This window comes from Talpa occidentalis, unplaced genomic scaffold, assembly GCF_014898055.3.
Source record: "Talpa occidentalis isolate TD23 unplaced genomic scaffold, MPIMG_talOcc4v2.1 talOcc4.8, whole genome shotgun sequence".
Lineage (NCBI taxonomy): Eukaryota > Metazoa > Chordata > Mammalia > Eulipotyphla > Talpidae > Talpa > Talpa occidentalis.
Genome location: NW_023605194.1, coordinates 105,146,431 through 105,170,895, shown reverse-complemented (window position 1 = coordinate 105,170,895; position 24,465 = coordinate 105,146,431). Strand labels below are relative to the sequence as shown.

Below are 24,465 nucleotides of genomic sequence, written 5' to 3'. Positions count from 1 at the left end.
GCATACTATTACCAGCTAATATAATATTCTGACTATAATCATCTTACTCTTCATTAGTCTTTGGAAAGATACTTTTTAATGATCACATTGCTTAGTATTTTTTTTAACCTCTCCACGCCTGTTGTCTTCTACAATGGCCACCATTATGACTTTGACATCTTTTTCAAAAGATTTTTTAATTTATATATGCATACAAGAGCTGGGGTACAGGCCAGAGATGCAGGGGGTGAGAGGATTCACCAGAGACAGAGTGGGGAACAGAACAGGCAGACGAACTGAAATACACAGCTGCGGGGAGCAGAGGGTGAGACAGGAGAGGTCTGCTGCGCCATGTGGGTTGCTCCCTGGTGGGCCAGGATCTGAACTTGTGCTGCAGAGGCTGCGGATTGTTTCATAGTGCTGTGCTTAACCCCTTGCGCCACCAGGGAAGCCTTTGACATTTTAATTTTTGTTAGAAGTGAGGATGATCATCTTAATACTTTTTTGCCTTCTCAAATTGAAGTATAGTTGGAGAGAGAAGTGAATTTCTATTCTATTGCTCTGCATAACATTTTTGTTTTAGAGTTCTTTATTTGCAAATAAACATGTGTCAGAGGATTATCAAATTCTGTGCTTCAAAGCAGATTCAGGATACAAAATATGAACTTTTGAAATTTTTGTAAATTAGATGATTTGCCTTGACAGAAGTCTTTATGACAAAATTTTCCTGTTTTCTTTTACATAAGCTATTACCTGCTTTACAAAAACAGATAGATGAAACTTACAGAAATGCACGTATGATTTTTTTACAGAGATGCATGTGTGTATATATATTTAGTATTTAAATATTATATATCTATATTTTATATCATCTCAATTCAGAGATTAAATCATCACATTTTGTAATGTGTACAATAAAATCTCATTAATTCAAATATGCCACTGATTTTCCACTTTTAATAACTCAGATAGAAAATATACAATTTATAGCAAAGAGAAACCAATATGAAGTATGTGTGTTTGCATGCAATCCTGTTATGCCTTGCACAAAGTTCACTAACTCGTTTCACTTTATTTTTTAGTATCTAGTTCTGATTTGATTAACATAATATGTCCATACCCTAAAGTAACAGGATGGCACATGAACACTCAAACTTTGACACGTATGGCTGCTTGTGTCATCTACCCTTCCGCTCCACCCAAACCTTCTCTTGAAATAATGAATTTACATGTGTAACCACGTGCTCATCACATTCGGAACAAGTCTTCAGTTTCTGCGCATGAGATTATCCAGAGTCAAGTATTTTCCCCAAGAGACCTCCCCTCTGCCACGTCCATCTTTTTTTCTTTTTTTAAGCTTTATTTATACAAGTACTGGGGTACAGGCCAGAGGAGCGTGAGGGTGAGAGAATTCACCAGAGAGAGCAGGGAGCAGAACAGGCAGACTGACGCAATACACTGCTGAGGGGAGCAGCGGGCAAGACAGGCGAGGTCTGCCGCGCCATGTGGGTATCTCCCCGGTCGGCCGGGACTCGAACCCGCGCAGCAGAGGCTGCGGACAGTTTCAACAGCGCTGCTCTCAACCCGCTGCGCCACGGGGAAGGCCCCACATCCATCTTTTAAAGGAGATCTCCACCATAAAATACACTAGAATCTGAAAAAAATAACTAGTATTTTACGCAGAATAGATAAAAAAAGAAATATGCTTAAGAAAATGATGAATTCATTTTAAAACCAGGTATAAATTCGCTGGGTCGTGGGGAGGGGGACAGTGCGGTCCCGGGGGGCGAGGCCCGCTCATTCCCCGACACCCCTGCCCGCTCTTCCCACCCACCCTCCCGAACCTCCTTCAATCTGTGATTTGAAACAGGCCCCTCGCCGTCCCTCCCGGACCGACCAGCACTGGCCGCAGTTGTCAGGGTAACGGCGCGTCCACGCGAGAACCGGCGCTCCTGGGTCTCCACGGCAACCACTCCCCGCGGAGGCAGGTGCGCGGGGCGGGGGCGAGGCGGGGCCCGGGATGGGGGCGGGGCCCGGGATGGGGGCGTGTCCGGGGCGTGTCCGGGGCGGGCGCGGGCGAGCGGGGGCGGGGCGCGGGGCCGGCGGGGCGTGTCGGGGGCGTGTCGGGGGCGGGGCTGCCGGTCCGTCGCGCGCTCCGCCGGGTTATCGCCGGTGTTTTACAACGCGCGGCTTTCGGGGCGATAAGTCCTCGCCAACCAGAACCACGAATTCCTCCCAGCTTGATAAAATCCCGCCCCCCTGGAGGAGCTGCCCGCGCTTCGGAGATGGTCGGGGTCGGCGGGGAAGCGCAGCGGAGCCCCCCCAGACGGTAAGGCTCTGCGGACCCGCGTCCCCGGGAGCGTCGCGCGCGCGTCTGCAGCGCGAGGGGAGCAGGTCGGTGCTTCCGGCGCTGGGCCGAGGCCGGATCCCCGCGGCGCCCCGAGTCCAGTGTGCGGGGCGGGGGCCGCGTCCTGGGGGTGCGCCCCGGTGCGCGTGGGGGCGGGCTCGGGGACCTGGAGAGGCGCCCGCCGCTGGTTTTGCTGCGCAAATACCGTCGGGAAAAAAGATCGGATTTGTGCTCTGAGCGCGCAGGGAAGATCTGAGGTTTCTGGAGAATTCCCAGGTCTGGGGGGGCACTTGAGCCTCCCTCTGCTCCGTCCCTGCAGCCACCCCGGCGGCGCGGCGCGGGGGCCCGCGGGGTGCCTGCGATCGCGCGCGCGGACCTCGGCCCGGCCTGTCATCGCTGTCTCCGCGGGGCGGGGCGCGCGCCACAGTCGCGAAGCCCGGCAGCTGCGTTGGCCGCTCCGGGGAGCGTTCTGAGCGCGCTTGCTGCAAAACAGGGGCTCCCGCCGGCAGCTGCCTGTCACCCCGCGCTGCGCCAACGCGACTCTCGGCGCGCGTTCTCTGCCTTCTTCACCCAAACCTTTGCACACGTGAGTAGCGGCGGCTCCGCGCTGCTCGCAGGCGGCCGGGGTCCTCGGGCCTCCAGCCGTGGGGGGGGGGGGAGGCCGCGACGCACCAGCCGCGGGGGGAGCGGCCCGCGCGCAGGGGGCCGGCCTGGGGGGCCCGGCGATACCCGCCGCCACGCCTCGTCTTGGGGTGGGGAGGTGCCTTGTCTTGGGGAGGTGCGCGCCCCGGGGCCTGGGAAAGCGTCCAGTGCTTTGGGGACAGATGCACAAAGAAAAGGACCTCAGGCCTAAGCAGCCTAATCCCTGGGGTTCTTCTGGAGAAAGAGGATAAGTTGCATTTTATTGCTGGCTGGAAACAATGAATGAGATCAGGTCGGCCTTTCCACGCCCGGGAGGGACCTTTGTACTCTGCGCTGTGACCGCCGCGGCCCCATCCTTGGGGAGCCCAGGAACGGGGTGTGGCGGCGCCGCCCGGGGCGCTTCCTTGGGGATGTTGGCGCCTCCGGGCTTTCACAGACGCCGGCCTCAGGTTCCAGCTGAGGCCAGGGCGCTCCATCCACACCTTCCGCTCCTGGAAGCTGGGTTCTAGCAGGGCAGACATTTTAGGGAGACCGAACAGAAAGAAAAATCCTCAATTCCCTCCTTTCTCCCCAGAGTATCAAGGTATAAGTGTGAAGGGGTGTGGCGCGCGTGCAAACACACACACACACACAGTCAATTGCTAGAGCTCAACTTCGTTTTTGTATTTATTTCTGGACAATATCTTCAATTTCACCTAGCTGGCTTCATGCGAGGATCTCTCCATGGCTTATATATTTTTGAAAGAACCTTCTCTTCATTCCTAGGGCTTCCAAGAAGTGTCTTTTGCCCCCAGATTGGCATTTTCAGTGTCTCATGTGCATCTCCATTCCCGTGTGGTTCAGGCCAGAAAGCGTGATACTGAGACACAATCTCAGTTCTTTTCTGGGTGTCTGAAACCAGGCTTCATGATGCGGTCTCCGGCATCCAGCTCAGGGCTGAGGGCCATTGAAGGCCTCACCTTCCCCCCAGAACTCATCTGGTGTTGCGTGCATGCATGCATGAGCGGTGAAAACTTCTCAGGCCTCAGTTTCCTAATCTGTAAAGTGGCCATAAGGAAATAACACCTCAGCGATAGTCTCAGACCATCTGTCCTTCCAGTTCTGACTCCCACTAAGCAGTTTTTCTGTTATAACTTGACAGTGAGGATGGTCTCAGTGAGCACAAGTAGGAAAGGAAAAGTCTACACAATGAAAAAAAATGTTTAAAGAAACCCTCAGAAAAGCAGTTCTAAAATGTTGCTTAGAAATTGCCTAAAACCAGGTGAATGTATTGATTACAACGTACTTCATTTGCAGGTTTAGAAAAAACCTAAAAGTACTACCATGTGTGCGTGTCCCCTTTGATTTTACACATCAGGTTTTCTCTATGGGGATAATGTGTTACTCTTCTGCCTCCCAAATGAGCTTGATGTTCAGTGCTTTCACTTGGCCCCAAATCTAGATTTTTCCATCTGGGAGTGTGGTGTTTCTGGTTTTTACAAATGAATTTCTTGTTAATAAGAAACCAGGGGCCTCCCCTGTGGCACAGCAGGTTGAATGCAGTGCTGTGAAGCTGTCCGCAGCCTCTGCAGCGCCGGTTCGATCCCGGCCAGCCCACGAGGGTCCCACATGGCACACAGACTTCTCCTGCCTCGCCCACTGCTCCCCTCAGCAGTGTATTTGGTCAGTCTGCCTGTTCTGTTCCCTGCTCTGTCTCAGGTGAATCCTCTCACCCTCCACGCCTCTACTCTGTACCCCAGCTCTTGTATAAAAATAAATAAATCTTGGGCCTCCCCGGTGGCGCAGCGGTTTAGCGCTGGGTTGCGAAGCTGCCCGCGGCCTCTGCGGCGCAGGTTCGATCCCCGGCTGCTCCCCGGCCACCAGAGGAGGGTCCTGCATGACGCGCAGACCTCTCCTGCCCCCCCGCTGCTCCCCTCAGCAGTGTCCTTCGGTCCTTCTGCCTGCTCTGCTCCCCGTTCTGGCTCTGGTGAATTCTCTCACCCTCCCGCGCTTCTGACTGTACCCAGTGCTTGTATAAATAAATAAATAAATCTTAAAAAAAATTAAAAAAAAATCTTAAAAAAAAAAAGTTCACACTCCTTAAAAAAAAAAAAAAAAGAAACCAGGTGATGATAAGTCAAAAAAACAAAAATTGTGAAAAGAAATGAAAGTAATTCTGAGAGATTAAGTATGACAGGGTGGAACAAGAATGCATCCTTCTACTGAATTCTAGTTAAAGAAAGGACAGGGTGTTGTTTCTAATTTTGTCCATTGTACTTTAAAAAGAATGTGGAGAAACTGGAGGAGGGGCTCCTAATGGAGCAATCAAAATAACTTAATGAAGCAGAAAGAGGAGCCACACCACACACACACGCACACACACACACACACACACCACCACCACCACCCCCACCCCACCCCCCGTGTGAGGTGCTGAGAACGGAGTAAGAGAAAACCAGATTGGATAGAATGTCATGAAGCCCTGAAATAGTGATGGAGTAAAATGACCCCCTGAGGAGCTTCAAGAAAAGGGTCACTTTTCATCTGTCCAGCGTGGCTTGTGGTCTTGTCTTCCTGGTGCCAAGCCCGCCTGCACCTGCACGGCAGTGTCTCCTGGGGCTTGACCGAGGCCTGGGTCCCTCCCCAGGCCCGGAATCTGACTGAACTGGTCTGCCCCAAGTCTGGCTGTTTTGCAGAGCTCTCCAGGTGAAGCACTGGGTTGAGAAAGCTGATCATGCTCAGGTGGCAAAGTCCATCGCTGCAGGGGCTGGGGCTGGCAGGGCCCAGAAATGTCCCCGAGTGCCCAGGGGCTGGCGGGGGTTGGGAAGGAAGCTTCGAGCCACACATGGATGTCAGGAACTTTGCTAGATCTGCTTTGTCAAGGGAATCTGGAAATCTAGTTTTTTATTTATTAGTATGGAATCTCCAGATTTTTAAAGGTTGGCAGCTACTTAAGAGTAAAACATTTAACAATATAGTGTGCTTGCCAAGCAAAACACACCTGCTGAAGCCAACCCACAGGCCATGTTGGGCAACCTCAGTCATAGACCTGTGTCCTTTCTGCCCGGGAGGGACAGGAGCTAAACAAGCTGTTCCTGCAGGACCTTTCCTAGTTTGAGCTCTGTTTTTTCCATGCTTTCTTTTTGACTGAAAAAGACATTTCTTGGCCTCCTGCTTGCTGAAGGCCCACATTGTCCTCTCCAAGGCTCTGCTCCTTGATAGCTCTCTCTGGGTTATTTGAAAGAAGGAACATGCTCTAGTTTCCTGATCTTCTCTGACTGCGAGTTAAAGAGGCTGGCCCCTGGAGATTCTGATCATGACCTGAGGCAGGCATGACCCACTTTGCTGGCTCCCCACATCCTCTACTCGGGGCTCTCTGCTCCCTCCCCATGGTCAGGGAGATGGGATGAATGAGGATTAGGAAGTTTAATTCATTCTTTCTATGGGAGCCTGGGGCACTGCCCTGAAGTTGCCATCTGGTGTCTTGGGTTGGCCAAAAAGCCAAAAGCATGTAAGTAGCACTGAAACTGAGGCATGAGTGGTTTAAATGAGATTTTTAAGAAATATTGTATTTTTGTTTTTGAGCTAATGTTGATTTACAACGCTGAATGTGATTAAGAGATGCAGGCTCGCACACCGTCAGATGGTTACCACATCACACCCACTACCCAAGCCCAGTCCTCCACCATGGTCTGCTAATCCCCCTACCTGCCTGCCCTCTTCCTGCTCCCACTCTGGTAGCCTCAATTTTACAGTCAGATTTCTGGGGTTGGTTTGGTTTCGTTTTGTCTGTTCCTTTGGTTTTTTGTTTTTTAATGATTTATTTATTTATGCATGCAAGAATGGGGGTACAGGCCAGAAGTATGGGGGTGAAAAGATTCACCAGAGACAGAGTGGGGTACAGAACAGGCAGGTTGATCAAAATACACTGCTGAGGGGAGCAGCGGGCAAGACAGGAGAGGTCTGCTGCGCCGTGTGGGTAGCTCCCTGGTGGGGGATCAAACTCGTGCTGCAGTGGCTGTGGACAGCGTCATAGGTTGCATCCTAACCCCTTGCGCCACCAGGGAGCCCCCTGTGTTTTGTTTCTCTTTCTTCCACATACGAGTGAAATCATCTAGCATTTGTCACGGATGGCAAGACTCCATCTCTTTTTATAGCCGAGTAGTGCTCCTCTGTGTGGAATACTCTATCCACTGATCTATCCTTAGCCACTAGGTTGTTTTCCAGAGCTTGGCTATTACAAATAGTGCTGCAGTGGGCACAGACATGCCTGCATCCCTTTCAGCTAGTGTTTTTGTGTTATTTGGGTAGATACATAGGAGTAGAGTTGTTGGATCATATGGTAGATCTATTTTTAATATCTTGAGGAAATTCCATACTATTTTCCATACAGAGTGGACCCATCCACATTCCCACTGACCGAGCCCTCATACAAATGAGACTTTTAAAAATTTCCAGTTCACACATCTCTTAAATTTCCCTCTAGCCTTCCCTAAGCCGCACAGCAATGAAAGCGTGTTTCCATCAGCCAAGGGACACTCGACACCACTTCCCACAGACAAGAACACCTTTGTTAGAGGTAGAAAAATGTTAGACAACTTAAAAATGTGGCTTGGCTGGCTTCTCCCTGCCTCTCCCCTTTGGGTGAGGGACGCTGTTATTTTGTTTGGATGCTGTGGCAAGTAGTGATGTACCCGGAAGGCCTCCTCTGTGGCTGTGGCCCACACTGGCTTGTAAGACCAGGTTGGGGCCTCCCTCCCTTCCCAAGGCCCTGGGCACACATATGTGGTGGGGGGACAAAGCCCAGAGACAGCACTCACCACAGTGCCAATGCACAGAAGCCAGCTTTGCTCACCCCGCTTTGCAGAGCAAGGGGGCACTGTACGCAGATGAACTCAGCCTTCTCTAGCGGCTGCCAGTGACTCTGGGTAAGCAGCAAACCTGGTACCTGAACAGATGCATGCCCTGCTCCGAGTCGGGAAAATCTTGCCAAGCCACAAACATGCATCTCCAGTCCAGCGTCCCAGCCCACTGGCCGGTCCCGAGGTTCTCCAGGGTCACCTGTGATCCAGGGGTGCGCTCTCACTGTGGGAGCAGGGAGGACTGTCCAGGTAGGAAACAGCCCAGAGAACAGGATCCAGGTATTTGGTTGGATTTTGGTTGCCAACCAGGAAATGCGTTTCTTGGAGGAGCAGGAGCCACATCAGCCTCGCGACCCGCTGCCAGGGCCTTGGGGTCTCCCCTGGCTCCCTCTGCCTCTCACCTGGGGGCTGCATGGGAAAGCTGCTGCTTTTACTGGAATCCTCAATTCCAGATCATATTCCAACCCATGCCTCTGCAGCTAGCCAGGGGCCAGCTTCTGAGGGCAGGATGTAAGGAAGGTGGGGTGCCACCAGGCCCGTGGGAGGTCCTGCCAGTGCCTCATTTCACCATCAGGCAGCCTCAGGACTGTGACCCAGGAATGGCAACACCCAAGGATCCTTCTGTGTCATGCTCCATTTAGTCAGGGACCGGCTGCGGGGTACACTTTGGCATCAGCCTGCATATCTGTCTTCCTACTGTAGCTCAGGCTTGTTGTTATGTGGCTGCACTGCCCAGTCCCTGCCACGTCAGGTCTCACTGTTTTCTGGCTTGATAATGGCAGGTGGCCTGTGGAGAGTCCTGGTGGATGGGCTTGTCTGCCAAGTTTTACATGAACAGCTTGCATATTTTTTTCTCATGGTAGTTTATGCTGGTGTGTCTCCATTCTAGAATCTTCCTCTTCAGTTTTCCTCTTTGACAAAGTCACTCTTTTTTTTTTTTTTAAGGTTTATTTATTTATTTATACAAGCACTGGGTACGGTCAGAAGCGCGGAGGGTGAGAGAATTCACCAGAGCCAGAGTGGGGAGCAGAACAAGCAGCAGGACCAAAGTACACTGCTGAGGGGAGCAGTGGGCGGCAGGAGAGGTCTGCATGCCATGTGGGACCCTCGCCCGGTGGCTGGGGATCGAACCGGCGCTGCAGAGGCTGCGGGCAGGTTCGCAACCCAGCGCTCAACTGCTGCACCACCAGGGAGGCCTGACAAAGTCACCTTAACAGCTCTTAAGTGTATCCAGGGAATGGAGGGCAGGTAAAATTCCAATCCATTTTTTTTCTTTTAACTTCTGCGTGTTGGTGATAGAAAAACTAATTAAGGGGGAATTCTATTCTTTTGGCTAAAAATGATCATGGCTATTCGATTCATCTCTGTCCTTAATGACCAAAGATTATTGTTATATGAGACTATTAAGAATATTAGTAGAACTCAATTATGAAAATGCTATGAACTGTCATTGGTTTTTAGAAATCATTTCTATTGGAAATTTTATTTTTAAGTACATTATTCTCATCATCATATGAGGCAGGCCAAAAAGTAAATTATCCTTTCACTGTGTCCTTACACATAGTGGGCAACAAAAAGTAGAAATTTTAAAATTAAATTGGTGAAATGGTTACCCTGTTTCTCCTACCCTGACAAAGGATGCCTGACCAATAAAAAAGATTAGCTCTTGCCAGCATGTTTAGAAAAAGATTTATGCACAAAAAACAGATGAAGAATTTAACAGAGAGAGGTGTTATGTGCAGCGCCAGACTGATCAGTGCAGGGACAAAGTGACACAGATTGTCTGCCCTATGCGAGGCTGGGATGAGGGACATTGATGTTTGTGGGTGTAGATGGGGTACTCTGGTGGCTGCAGGGCCTTGAGGAATGTTCTGGAACTGGAAAGGTAGGCAGAGAAGGTGGAGGCATTTTTGCCTACAGACAAACAGCTTGAGCAGTGCCTCACAGGCTGGCTGAGCGTGGATTTCTTTTTTTTTTTTTTTTTTAAATAATAAATTTTATTTTTATATTCCCCATACAATTGCAAACGCCCATTCTGACCCCAATCCTTCCCCTCCCGCCCCCACCCCCCAAAAAGTGTCTCTGGTTCATAGTTTTTTGTTGATTTTGATTTTCACTTTCTTATATTCATTTTCCTGGTCCCTTATTTAAGTTTTCTAGATTCCTGCTATGAGTGAGACCATCCGGTATTTTTCTTTTTCTTTTTGGCTTATTTCGCTGAGCATGATCCCTTCCAGCGCCATCCATGTTGCTGCAAATTGCATGTGTTTATCTTTTTTGAATGCTGAGTAATATTCCATGGTGTATATGTACCACATCTTCTTGATCCAGTCATCTATTTTTGGGCATTTGGGTTGTTTCCAAAGCTTAGCTATTGTAAACAGTGCTGCTATAAACATAGGGGTGCAGGTGCTCTTTGGAATTGATGTTTCTGTGTCCTTTGGGTAAATACCTAGGAGTGGAATTGCTGGATCATATGGAAGCTCTATGTTTAGTAGGTCCAGAAATCTCCACACACTGAGCGTGGATTTCAGTTGTGATAGTGGGGAGACCTTTCTGGGGTCAGTAGTTGAGATTTGTTTCCCAAATGTGTGTGACCTGTAGCAGTTTGCTTCCCATGCAGAGTCTTCATTTCCTCATCCCTAGGGGGGACAAGCACTGGTTAGCTTAAAGTACAAAGAGAACTGATATGAAGGGCTCAGTGGCTCATTGACCTGTGATGAGCGGTGTGATCAAGACAAAGACATGACATGGGGCTCTACCCGTCTGGGATATCAGCTTGAGGACTTTGAACTTGTTCCCAAGCCACTGTAAAATCTTTAAGGAAGTGAAAGCGGTTTTTTACCTATTATATAAAAAAAGCTCACTGAACTGTTGTGAATTCCTATGTGACCATTTGAATCTCTGCTTGGATTATTTTCTTCTCTCTTTTATCTGCCACTCAAACTTTTAACACTCTTGAGCAAGTTAATCGAAATTGAAATTCACCCCTTTGAAGGTGAGGAGATGGTCCCCCAAGGTGGATTGTCAGGAAGTTGCTGTATGGTCTTCAGGCAGCGCCACAGATGAACTGTGGAAAACTTTCTGCTGAATATATCAGGTCGTCTGATTTCCACTCATTTGTTGTTCTTTTCGGACATTTCCCCACAGTTGATGATTTTAAGTAAAAGTCACAACAGTATTGTGCTTGTGATTTGGCAATAAACAATGTGTTCCGATTGCTCATCTTTAATTTATGATTTTCCAGAACTGATTAGTGCAATTTTTAGACTATGAGTCAGTTGCAGTCTTCACACTGCGTGTTTGTAACATCTTTTTATGACCCTTTGCAGGGAAATATTTTGGAAAGGCTTTGCCCGCTTTTCCCCTCCTTCCTTATCTTTTTTTTTTTTTTAAGATTTATTTATTTATTTATTTATTTATTTATACAAGCACTGGGTACAGTCAGAAGCGCGGGAGGGTGAGAGAATTCACCAGAGCCAGAGCGGGGAGCAGAGCAGGCAGAAGGACCGAAGGACACTGCTGAGGGGAGCAGCGGGCGGCAGGAGAGGTCTGCGCGCCATGTGGGACCCTCCTCTGGTGGCCGGGGAGCACCCGGGGATCGAACCAGCACTGCAGAGGCTGTGGGCAGCTTCGCAACCCAGTGCTCAACCGCTGCGCCACCGGGGAGGCCCCTTCCTTATCTTAATCCCTTTGAGTTGGTCTCTGTTAAACATGATCACTGAGTCTGCTGTGTCATCTGACACCCCCTCACTTGGGTTCTAGGAATAAGCATTTCTGAAATAGTCCAGCACAAGTCACTGGTCTCCTTCTCCTCCCCAAAGTGAACAAAGTCATCTTGTGAGTTAGTATGCAGATTTTCAGAAGATGGTTGTTTTCCGGGCGTCATTTTAAGAGGGGAGGGTGTAGTTCTCTGCTTCACAAATACCTTCCATTTTCTGTTCTTTCCTCCACACCTGTGTTTCCCCAGGAGGGAGGGGAGTCCAGGCACAGCCATCTTGTCAGTGTGGGGTAACTCTCCATTCACCAGTCTTTGGGCATCCGTATAACCACCATCTTCTAGTATTCTGGGTAACAAAGATTGTGTTGTACTTGGAACTAAAATAGGTCCTTTGTTCTAAGAGCTCAATACAAAATTTTGAAATGGGGACAGTAATCCTTTTTACAGAAACAAATGTTTGTAACCACCCCCTACTGCTTTTACAAGCACAGACATGGATCAAAGAGACACCAACACTCCATGTGAAAAAGTCACCTCTGTTGATGGAGCATGTGGCAGACAAGGCTCTTGTCATTGTGCCTGCATGATGACAGTCAGTCCTAAAAGGAATCTTGTGACAAGGTATTGTTATCATTTGGAGGTGAGAGCATCAGAGCTCAGAAACTTGGTGTCAGTCAGTCCCCAAGGCTGCCAACTATTAAGCAGGTATGCGAGTTTGACTCAGATCTCTGACTTTATTTTTTTTTAAAGATTTATTTATTTATGCATACAAGAACTGGGGTATAGGCCAGAGGTGTGGGGGGTGAGAGGATTCACCAGAGACAGAGTAGGGGGCAGAATAGGCAGATCGGCTGAAGTATACTGCTAAGGGGAGCAGCAGGTGAGTCGAGAGAGGTCTGCTGCGCCATATGGGCTCGAACTTGTGCTGCAGTGGCTGTTGACAGCTTCATAGGTTGCATCTTAACCTTTGTGCCACCACGGAGGCCCAGATCTCTGACTTTAAAGTCATCGCTCTTTCCAAGATGCCCTTACATGCAATACAATGACAGCAGAACCCTCAGAATATCCCATCCCCATTTTGGGTTCCATGAGAGATCCCTAATGAGTGAACAGCCAAGCTCAAAGAACTCTCATAGACAAGACCAGTGCACTTGGTAGTTTTCCTTGTACCATCTGGGTCACCCAAGACAGCCTCTGTAAAGCAGGTGCAACACATTTCCTACATGGCTGACTGCTGGGCAATATTCCAAGTGGAAATGATGTCTGAGACACCCACCCGTGGGACACCAGCAAATAAATCCACTGTGTCCTCTGCAACTGATTTATGATTAGGGAGTAGAAAGTTGTATTTCACTGGAACCTTCATGCTCTAGGGAGAAAAACAAAAACAAAAACAGGTAAAGCAAGACTGGAAAAAACTTGGTCAGGTTCTAATCATGAATTAGCCTGATGAAGCCTCACTCTCCTAAGTGAAATTCATGTGCACGGTCTGTGCGCAGGCAACTTGGCCAACTTCTACTCTTAGGAGAAATTCCTTGTTGCCAACATTATCGCAAATTCTTAAATCTTCAAGGGGAGAGACTAGTTTGAACTCTCTTTATCTTGGCCCCACACTTACTGCTTGGCATATAGTCCTTGTTAAAGAAATATTTGTTTGGATAAGTATAGTTTTCCAAAGAAACAGACTGGTAGGATATTTACTTATGTAGTTGTGTGTGTGTGTGTGTGTGTGTTACAAGGAATTGGTGACCCAATCAAGTGAACACATGAAATAAACCCCCATGGTGAGCTGGGGCATGTGAAATGGTGGTTTCTGGACTGTGGAGGAGCAAGTGGTCCCTGTCACTGTAGGCTCTAGTTAGAATGACCCTTGTGACTAAGCCATCTTTTGACTTGTTATTAGCATAACATCTTCCCAGTGAGACAGCTCCAGCCATGGTGTCCCTCCTGGGGCTGCCTTAGCTAGTTGTCTCCCAAGTGATCTGTCACACCTGGGTCAACAGAATTAAGGAAAGGGGTTGAGACATATTCCATACTCTCCAAAACTGAGGGACAAAGAGTGATTGTCTAAAGGGTAAGATTTTTTTTAGAGGTGGAATCCTAAAACTTGTAAGAACCCAGTTATTTGAAGAACTTATGGAAAAAAATATATCCAAGTTATGTACCCAAGTGTACTATAACCCATTAAGTGTCCAGAACTAAACTGCTTTGTTTAGTTCATTTAATGCAATTAGGTGGTTACTGTGTTTCTGAAATTTGTAGATTATTGATTCTCCAAATCACAATGCATGTCATATATTCTAGGATCAATTTTGTAAATCTACAACTTAAAGCATGTGCTACAGAGAAAAGAAGGTGAAGAAATGTGTCTCTGCTTTGTAACTGAAGATGAATGTATTTTTGTTATTCACATAGAAATTCCCTCTATGCTGTATATTTTTAGGCAAAATGTGATAGGAAGAAATTGTTATCAAGGACATAGCATTTTGTTCACTCAGCGTTGTACAAATTTCTTATGGTAGCAAAGTTTCTATCACCTGACCAAGTTTATTTGTACACTTGAGTGAGATTCTTACTGAAAATTAGTTCTCGTAGGATTATTTGAATTTTAAACTTTTAATTATATTTACATAGTTCAAAATTTCGAAAGAGAACACTGGCAAGAACAATGAAAACTCTTCTTGCCCTGGTCTCTAGCTTAGCTTTTATTTTCAGAATCTTAATTCCTACCATGTCCTTCCTGGTGTTTTATTTTTTAAAAATATCCTGTCATGGGCCTCCCTGGTGGTGCAAGGAGTTAAGATGCAACCTGTGAAGCTGTCCACAGCCTCTGCAGCACTAGTTCCATCCCTGGACAGGGAGCTACCCACATGGCACAGCAGACCTCTCCTGACTCACCTGCTGTTCCCCTCAGCAGTGTATTTCGGTCAATCTGCCTGTTCTGTTCCCCACTCTGTCTCTGGTGAATCCTCTCATGCCCACATCTCTGGAGTACAAGAACTGTACCCCAGCTCTTATATGCATAAACAAATAAATCTTTTTAAAAAATAAAATATCCTGTCATTTCCTAGATTGAACACCTTTTTTTTTCCCTCTGAGTATTAAACAGTGGAATTCTAAAACCTTTTTTTCTCCCCTGTATTGTTTCAGTGGCCCCTGAGTTCCTTGCTCTGTTTGTTGCTGTCTGGTGATACTTGGCACCCACGTAAGAGGGGACTTACATCTGGGTCAGAGTGTGCCTGTGGACCTTCTTTGTAGGGATGATCTGCAAGTGAGCTTCTAGCTCTGTGGAGTCTGTCATGACTTCAAATTACTTTGCTCCTCTTGAGTGGAAGCTGTTCAGTATTTTAACTCTTTACTTAACCACAGAGCTGGGTATGTGGTATGGAATCAGCCACATAGGAATATCAAGAATGTGGGCTCTGTGGTCAGAATGTTGGGTTCAAATCCTAGCTCTTCTAATTCACTAGCTATCAGTCAAGGTCCCTCAGCCCTACTCTCGGCAAGTCCTGAGTGCTGAGGGGTAGTACAATGTCCAGAGAGGAAAGCTCATGTTGCATTTTACTTCTCTTGAACCTATTTTATATTTTAAAAATGCTTTCTTTTTATAACACACAAGTGAAAGCACAAAGGAATACAGTTGCACGCATGATCTTTCTAGAAAGATGGTATGGAGTTTCCTGCTGAAGTAATTTCATTGTTCACACATTTGGCCAAAAGAAAAGGGGAAAAATGTCTAAACAAATAGCCCATTGAAAAATATACCATGACGTGAGTATGAGGCAATGGCAGATTGAAACATGGAAAGAAGTCCTGAATGAAAATTTTGTGTTTACAACATGATCAAAAGCTGACCAGAAAATTTGCAAAGCAACAATGTTTATTTTGAAGTCTTAGTACCCTTAGCATCATTTGTTTTCCTTCACCACAGACTTAGAAATTGCAAGGACTATTCTCAGCTCTTGGATTTTCTTTGCCTCTAGGATAAGTATAAAACTTGGGGTGCAGGGACCCCCACACCTCCCACAGGAGCAGGATGAAGAGGAGCACCGAAGAGGGAAGGGGCAGGCAGTCTCTGTCAAACAACGCAATTTAAGGGAAAGAGACAGGTCTGGGCTTCTGTCCCCCAGATGAGGACCTGAGCAAGTGGGGGTCATTGAAAGTAGCCTATGTCCCTCCACCCAGAGTTTCTCCTCTGCAGAGTTTCTGTCTTTGAAGTGTAGAAAATGACGAAATATGTGTTAGACTAAAATGAGATATAAAAATAGGTGCTTGCCAATGCAATTTCCTTGTCATTTGCCTAATTCTTGTTTTATATATGTTGATTAAAAAAAAAAAACAAAAAAAACAGGAACTAATAGCCGTGACTTATAGGTAAAGAAAACCATTTAAAATAGTGAAATATTTCAAATGTGTATTTTTCCCATTTGCTTATGTTATTAATTTACCCACATTAGGGAACTGGTTACATAAATCCATACTATACCTATAAGACAGCAGACAGGTACTGTTTTAATAGTATGTCTGCAAAAGCATTTGATGCTAAATTGTTAAGTAATCATTTCTGTGTGGTAGGATTATAGATGACCATTGAATTTCTGTGACTAGTATTTATTGCTTTTGAAACTAGAAAAAAGGAATATAGCTACAAAGTGACAAGAGTCAGGTGGAGTGGGAGCTCGGAGTTAGAGGAAAATGACCTTAATAATATATATCCTGGATGATCGTGATTGATTGAGATTAAAGCTATAGAGACTTTATTCTAAAACAACTCAGAATGTTAATTTCCATTTTCTCATATCCAACTCATGACTAGTCTTAAGGATAGAAAATATTTCTTAAATTAGAAAGCGTAGTATATGAGTGGTTGATTTAATTGCATTATTGAAAGATCTTTAAAATGTTTTCTCGGCATGCTGATTTTTATAGGTCTAATCTACCATGTATTCAAAATTCTTTCAGAGACTTTCATTTGATAGAAATTCTACAGTAGTGGAGGCAATTCTCTCTCTTTAAGAAATATATAATGAACAGAGGTTGCTGATTCATAACACAGTTGGGATCAATATTTCAGGCAGATTTTGAAAGATCTGGAATGAATTATCTGCTTAGACTCACACACCATGCTTCACTGAATAGATTTAACATATCTTGCTTTATTTAATTATCCCTGTATTTGTTATCTGGGAGGTAACGGTTTTAGTCATCAAATTATTCATAGAAAAACTGTGTGACATGCCCTGCTTATTACCATCTTATACCATCTTTTACCTTGTATATGAATCCTATACCTTGTATATGAATATTTAATTTCACTTGATTTTTTGAGGTAGCATTGTTCTCGTGTAATCAAGGTTTTATAGATGTATGCAAATGTGTATGTGTGTGTATGGTGTAGGTATAGTATATATGTATTTCTAGGGAATTTGATATTCCTAACCCATAGCATCTGATATGCCTAACCCATGACATTTGTAAAGATGTTAATATTGATGAAGGTTCCTTGTGATCCTTCACAGTAATGCTGACAAAAGCACCAACTTTATGAAATATTGCTCCAGTCCTCCAGATTGTTTGTAATTGAATGCTTTTGAATTTTTGATTTCTGAAGGCCCGTGCATGGTGTCTGTCCAGGCTAGCTTGGGTGGATGTGAACTTGAACATTTCCTGTACCACGTGGTACTTTGCATGAGCGAGGTCTGCTTCTTTGCAGTGGTATCTACGTATCTGCATTTGCAAAGCAGATTGCACACATGTGCTGTGACTGTTCCTGCAGCTGCGATGTGGATAGAACATTTCAATCCACTGCATAGCAAAACTACATGCTGAGTGAATGGCCTGATCATTGGGGCTCACTAGCCTTTGAATTAAAAAAGGAGGAGGGAAAAAAAAGAAGGAGAGCTAGTAGGTGGTAGAAGGAGGTGAGGCAGAAAATCCTTTGGTCCGATCAGCAGTGAAGCCAAAAAGGGGGGGGATAGGTGCTGAGGAGGAGCCGCTTGAGGTCGCAGGCAGAAAGCACTGACTCTGCAGACACTAGCTGTTCTTTGAGATCATTAAACTTGGAATTGGCAGTGAAGAGACCAGAGCTCAAGGAAGGCTGCTTGGTGTAGCTGCCCACGGATTGGCCTTGCTTAGAGAAAAAGGGGACAGTTTCATGTCCAGAGGCAGTTTCATGTCCAGGCTGAGTGTGGTCCCAAGTGCGTGGATCTGTCCCTCTGCCCTTTCTCAGCTGTGTGACCTCGGGTGGTGTGCGTGTGGCTCCCGTTTCTCATCAATAAGTAGTAAGTGCCCCACTGGATGGTGATTAGGCATGAGTGAGCTAATACGTGAAAATCAAAGCAGGGAACACAGTGCCTGCCTGCAATATGGACAAGGGTTTGTTGACAGTATTGGGGGTGCATTTAATGTAAAATGGTTTATTTTATGATTTTATGGATTTCTTCCCAAATGCATCAGGTGTTTCAAAATATTTCAATTCTTGAGTTTATTATAGTGATGGTTACTGTCCTCCAGCCCCACCAGCCTCCCTTTTGTTCCTCATTCTTGTAAGTGCTTCCCTCCCTGGGGCTGTTCCTGCCCTCCACTCTCGGGATGCTCTGCCCTCACCTTTTCAAGATGCCTTTTCTGTCCCATTACCCCAAATCTGGTCACCTGCAGAGCTGCTGCCCCAGACTGTGATCTTATTTATTGCCTGATTTCCCCTCGGAGCCTGTTGGCTGCTGTGTCTCCCACATTGAACATAATAAAGGTTTGATGAATGAATGAATGAATGAATTAGTAAATAATAAGGCTTGCTCTGGGTGTCAGCACAAATACCACGAGAGCCTGAGGGGTGTCAGGAGTCTAGTCTGAGTGGTGGGAACTGGGGCACTTCATTACTTGGGTTATAGTTTTCTTTTCTATGAGGTAATGACCGCTTAGGTTACATCCAACAATGTATCATTCTGTGATTCACTGAGCTAACTCCAGCTGGAGATTAAAGATGGGATCAGAGTGCTAGCAGAATTTCTTGCTTTTTTTAAAAAAAACAGAAAAACTATAGAGGACTAAAGAGGCCTTCTAGGACATATTGCTTAAATGTCAGGTGAACAGAAAGTTTGAACTATTTCATCTACAGTAAATCTGTAAAAGGAGTGGCGAGGACCTCGTTCTCATGTTTGGTCACTAAGGAAAGAACTCCTGTTGGGCCTCAAGAGACAGCCAAGTGCAGAACCTTCTAGGGTTACAGAACCTAAGACATTGCACTTGAGGGCTGCTTTTCAGGTATTGTTCTGGCTGCCAAGTCCCAAAAGGGTAGCACAGCTCCCATGAGGCCGTTCTCCTGTTCTCTGACTGAACTGGAACCTCACCCTGTCTGCCATGTATCTCTCTTCATATCAAAAAGAGCCTCCTCTTCTGGACATTAAGGGATGACCAGAAGGGAATGAGTGAGAAAAAACAAGCTTTGCTGAACTAAGGAGGGCATGTATTGTCAGGCACCCAAAAAGAATGTTGATGATAGATCAGAAAAAGCAATCAATTCCAATAGAATCCCCTTTTTGTATTCTAATTTCTAAATCTCGTATTGCCATAAAATAGTAAAGGCTGTTTTTTGCAAACAAAAAGATATTAAAAATTCAAGCTCAGGCTCTGCCTGACATTCCATCCACAGGCAGAAAAATGCCAGCCTCCTCAGGGGTCATTCCTGTGTCCCAGAACAGCCAAGAGAAGGAGAAAACACTGTCAACTGGACCACCTCCATGTGGGTATCTCCAGCACATTAATGAGGAACATGGATATCTTTAAGTTTAAAATTTTTCAATCAGAATTGCTCAGTTGCACTAGAGATTCGGCATCCCAGGGATGGTGCAGAAATCCAGGGAGCTATGCTTGAAGTATGTGTACTTAGATTTTCTGTTATTGGCCAAAATATGAGGGAGATGGTAGCTAAACATTTCTTTCTTGTTTCTTTTATAAAACAATTTGCTTCATGATGACAGAGTTCTAAAAACAAATCCAAATGATAAGGTCAAAACTTATAGGTGAAAAAAATAGTTTTTTCATATCCTCCTTCATTTAAATAACATCAGAGACTAGGAGCCAAACAATTCACAATATTCAGCTAGCCTTCCTAGAAGGAAGCTCTTTATCAATTAATTTTTACAGTCATCTTGACATTTTCATGCTGTAAATTAAACCTGTTCATTTGTTTCTCAGAGGAAATGAGTAACTCCATGCTCAACTCCTAAGGTGTCCCATCTGGATTTATTTTTCCATCCTCTTACCATGATTACTCTCTGCTAAGCCCCTCAACTATCTCCAAATCCCCTTTTAGATGCTCAGCCCAGATGTAATTGGTCAGGCTTACAGTGAAGCCTGAGGGTAATTCCTTGTGCCCAGTCCTCCCCCAGCACCCTACCTCCAAGGTCTTGGTCTCAGCACAGGGTCTCAAGGGTGAGTCACTTCATTTAGACTCTATTGTAACCAGCATTGTATCCGTTATCTAAAAAGTATTGACTGCTAGTGGGGATGTAAATTGGTGTAACCATTACGGAAAGTAGTATGGGGATCACTCAAAAATTATAAGCAAACATTTCATATGAACCATTTATCCCACTTTCAGAATTTACCTGAAAAATATGGAAATATTAATTCAGAGAGAGATGTGCACTCTCATGTTCACTGCATTATTTACAATAACCAACAGTTGGAAACAATCTAAGTGCCCACTGACAGATGAAGGTTAAAGAACATGTAAATTATACACTGACACACACACACAGTGGAATACTACTCAGCTGTATATTAAAAAAGATTAAATATGACCATTTACAATAACATGGATGGTCCTAGAGGGTAATACACAGCCAGACAAAGACTATTAAATGATCCATGGATCAGGCAGCATCTGTGTGCACGGGGTTAGGCAAAATGGAAGGTATCTATAGACAGAAAGAGGGTGGGACAAGGTTATTAGCAAAAGAAAAGATTATTTCAGGTAGTCACCTTCCGTCCAGGAAAGCAGGGGAGTCTTATCATTGCAGATGACCTCACTGGTGCTGATTAGGAAACTCCAGATTGATTGGTTGAGGAGTAGACTTTTGGAAGAGATTGAAACTGCAAACCTATTAAATCTGGGTGGGGTCCTCCATGAAGAACAGTATTTTGAGCTTGCTCCTCCTATTTTTAACAGTGGTATATAGAGAAAGCAAACAGGCCAAGTAAATAAAAGAAAAGTAAACTTTTGAATTCTTAAGACCAATTAGTGGCTCCCAGAAGGGCAGGGGGAGGAATGTGGGCAAAATCAGACAAAGGAGACAATGGTACCAAGGACAGAATTGAACGTTTAGTGATGAGCTTAATGTCAGCTACACACATGTTGCTTCTCAGTGATGCACACATGAAACATGCAATGTTACTTCAATAAAAAATTTTAATAAGTAAAAAGTATTGAGGCTTTAAATTCACAAAGTATCAATCTCTAAACACTGGGGGTGGAGCTGGGCAGGATATCCAGGTAAAGAGGTAAACATCCATGTTAAGAGGTTCTTAAGAGCAAGTAAAATTGATATAAGTTCTGCATATTGTGCCCACAGTCACATCCACTGTGGTCAGCCAGTCCAGTGAGCACTAGGTGTCGGGCCCTGCAGGCCTTTACAGCTGTTATTTCTATGGCCAAGGATGTTCTTCCCCCTGACAGCTCCTCGGCAGACTCCCTGGGCTACGCAGACCTTCTCTCAGGCGCCACCTTCTCTGTGTGCAGCCCAGCCCACCCAAACCCACCCTCAGAAATCCCCCATCTCCTTCTAGGCTGCTTTCTCTTTCCCCATGTCACTGCACAAACTCGGTCTATGTTTTCAGTTGTCAGTATGTGTGTTGCCACCTCGCCCAGTAGGATGCATGTGTGTATGTTCTGTTCACTGCTCTATTCTCCAGTTCTTAGAAGAGTTCCTGGTACAGAGAGAACCTCAAGAAATAATCTTTAGGGCCTCCCTGGTGGTGCAAGGGGTTAAGACACAACCTGTGAAGCTATCTGCAGCCTCTGCCAACACGAGTGTGATCCCTGGCCAGGGAGCTACACACATGGCGCAGCAGACCTCTCCGGACTCACCCGCTGCTCCCCTCAGCAGTGTATTTCGGTCTGTCTGCCTGTTCTGTTCCCCACTCTGTCTCTGGTGAATCCTCTCACCCCCCACGACTCTGGCCTGTGCCCCAATTCCTGTATGTATAAATAATAAATCTTTTTTTTAAAAAAGAAAGAATCTTTAAATGAACATCTCTGTGAATACAAGGAGAATTCTTCGTGGTGAGGAAAAGCACTGGAACATTTGTTTTCTTCTGTTTTGAGGGCAATGTGCATAGTGCTCACCTTGCACCGAACATTGTTTTAAACTCTCTCGACCTATCTCCAGTGCATTGCCCAGCGGCCAGACAGGGTAAAAGTGTTGTCCCCACTTTGTGGATAAGAGACAGAGGCACAGCGCCGAATCTCAGCTGGTATGAGGCAGCCTGTCCCAGCATCTGTGCTTTCAAACATGACCATACTCCTTCCCTTTATTAAATAACTGAAAGATATTTGGCAGAAACACAAGATTGGGCAGATTTGGGCTGGGGCCAAGCATAGAATGCTTTCTGGGCAAGGTGAATGGAGCACGGATTTTGGGAGGCAGTGGGTCACTTCCAAGTGTAGGAGGTGAAGTGGAAGACTTGGAAGTGGCAAAAGAAATAAAGAGGGCCTTGCAAGTGAGAGCAGAGGTGCTTGGGGCCAGGTCATGTGGAGAGAAGTGCAGGCACTTCAGGGAGTCTGAAGCCCCTGGAGCCTCCTGCTGCAGCCTGAAGCCTCCTGCTGCAGTCCACAGGGGCCCTGCACTCAGCTCAGGATTCAGGAGCAAATGGCAGGTGTTGGGTCAGCAGTTTAAGCAGATGGAGACTGATTTGGAAAAAGAGTCTTTGCAGATATAATTAAAGTAAGAATCTCAAAATGAGATCATAAGAGACTTGAAAGAACACAGAGACCCGGGGGGAAAGCCATGTGAAGGAGGAGGCAGAGATTGGGGTGATGCCGCTACAAGCCAAGGATGCCAAGAATTGCTAGCAGCCACCAGAAGCTAGAAGAAAGGCATAGAACAGATTTTCTGGAGGGGGGGGGGACTCCCAAAGGGAACCAATCTTGCCAATACCTGATGTTCAGACTTCTGTCCTCCAGAACCGCGAGAGAACACAATTCTGCTGGTGTGAGCTCATATTCATGTCTAATGGCAGCTCACGCCAACTAATGCAGCCCCCCTAGGTATTTTCATTCCTTGTTATCCTTAGTTCTATGCCATATTTTATGCTGCTATTTTTCCTTTTCTGAATTAATCCAGGTAGAACTTTTTTCTCTTGATATTTGACACTACTTTCTAGATGGATGGCCATTAACTTTTCAAAGCCTCAGTTTCCTCATCTGTGCAATCACTGTGAGTAGCTACTGGGGTTGGCTGGATGGAGCACCTGAGTTAATATGTGCCAGTGCTCATAGAACAGTGCAGATGTTACATTGTATTATTATCACCAGCACTAAGCTTGTTCCCACTTCTAAAGGGGTGACTCAATTTGTAGCTTCTTCAAAGTTAATGTATTTTCTTCCAACATTTGGGTTATTGGTGAAAACATTGTATTGCTCTTAGATCTAGAATCGCCCTTTACTATACATCCTAGCATTAATTCTCAATTCGATTTTTAGCAAATCCCCTCCTTCACCAATTAACTCAAAACCTTTTGGTGTGTCAAAGCTTGCCATGGGTTAGCTGGGTGGACTGGGAGATGATGTGCAAATGGTCTCGAGGCCATTGCTTAACCCACTGTGAAAGTCAACCAGCTGCCCTTTTCCATGGCAACAACTTGACTTTAGGCATCACTTTGCAAATGTGGGTGCTGGATCATTGAGAACAGGGCAGACTGCTGCAGGAGGCTTGTAAAAGTTCATGAGGATGGTTGGCAAAATAAAAATTTATTCCAAAATACACAGTTAACCGTGGTTGGCAGAGTCCTCTTCATGACTCAACTTCATATAAAACCTGACTTTAAGTTCTTCCATCTCTCAGTGAAGTACAAAGTATTCATACAGGATAATAAATAAGGAACGTCTGTATAGTAAGCTATAAATTACCCCATCTACAAGGAATAAATGCATTTGAGGATGATGAATATTGAATAGAATATGTTTAGAACTTTTCAACTCTTTATCAAGTTGGGACCTAAGAATGAGTGGGTTTTTTACCCATAATTTAAAATACATCATGAAACGGCTAAGCAGAAGAAATCAAAAGACTTGTCAAAGTCAAGAAATCCTTTCTCTAAAAGGTTCTCCAGTGTCCCTGAAATCTTCAGTTTCTCCTCTTTATTCAGACAGGCTTTCTAGACCCTTTTGTTTTCTTTAAGAAAGGAAGAATCCAAAAATATATAACTCAGGTTTAGAAATATATAGTTTCCAGAATCATCCGAGAAGACCTGGTGGCTGTGATCATTCATCTACGTATTTTCCATGGGATCTGTATTGTAACTACTCAGTTCCATTAACTCTATTATTATACAACCGTCCATATGACAATTATGTCTATATTATTTTTAAAAGTACCAGTAGACAGTTTAATATTTTCCCTTTAGTACAGCGTTTTGTATGTTGATAATGAGGGTATTGTGGGATGTTGAACTAAGTCAGTTAATTGGGACTTCAACTCTTTAGAAGGGCTGGGTTAGACTCTGCGATGGGTAATTGAAGCTTCAGGTTGCCAAGAGGTGGGTGACTAAGAGGTGGCTGTTTTGAATCAAGGGTAAGAGTTTAATTGGATGATGAGCATCCTCAAAAGACACATAGTAATTTTCTGAATTGCATAATCTAATGGCTTGAAATTTAGAAAGTAGTGACATCATCTCCCCATCTTTTAAAAGAATATGCATCTGCCTCTGTAATT

The 24,465-nt window shown here is 45.4% G+C and overlaps 1 protein-coding gene across 1 annotated transcript in view; it reads left to right on the top strand.

Moving 5' to 3' along the window:
* Window positions 1-2,142: 2,142 nt before the first annotated feature.
* Window positions 2,143-24,465, top strand: part of TRIM2 (tripartite motif containing 2) — a 123,420-nt gene continuing 101,097 nt past the window's right edge. Inside the window, exon 1 of the mRNA XM_037495595.2 lies at window positions 2,143-2,308. The gene's annotated coding sequence lies outside the window, so the exon portion shown is untranslated. The remainder of the gene's footprint in view (window positions 2,309-24,465) is intronic.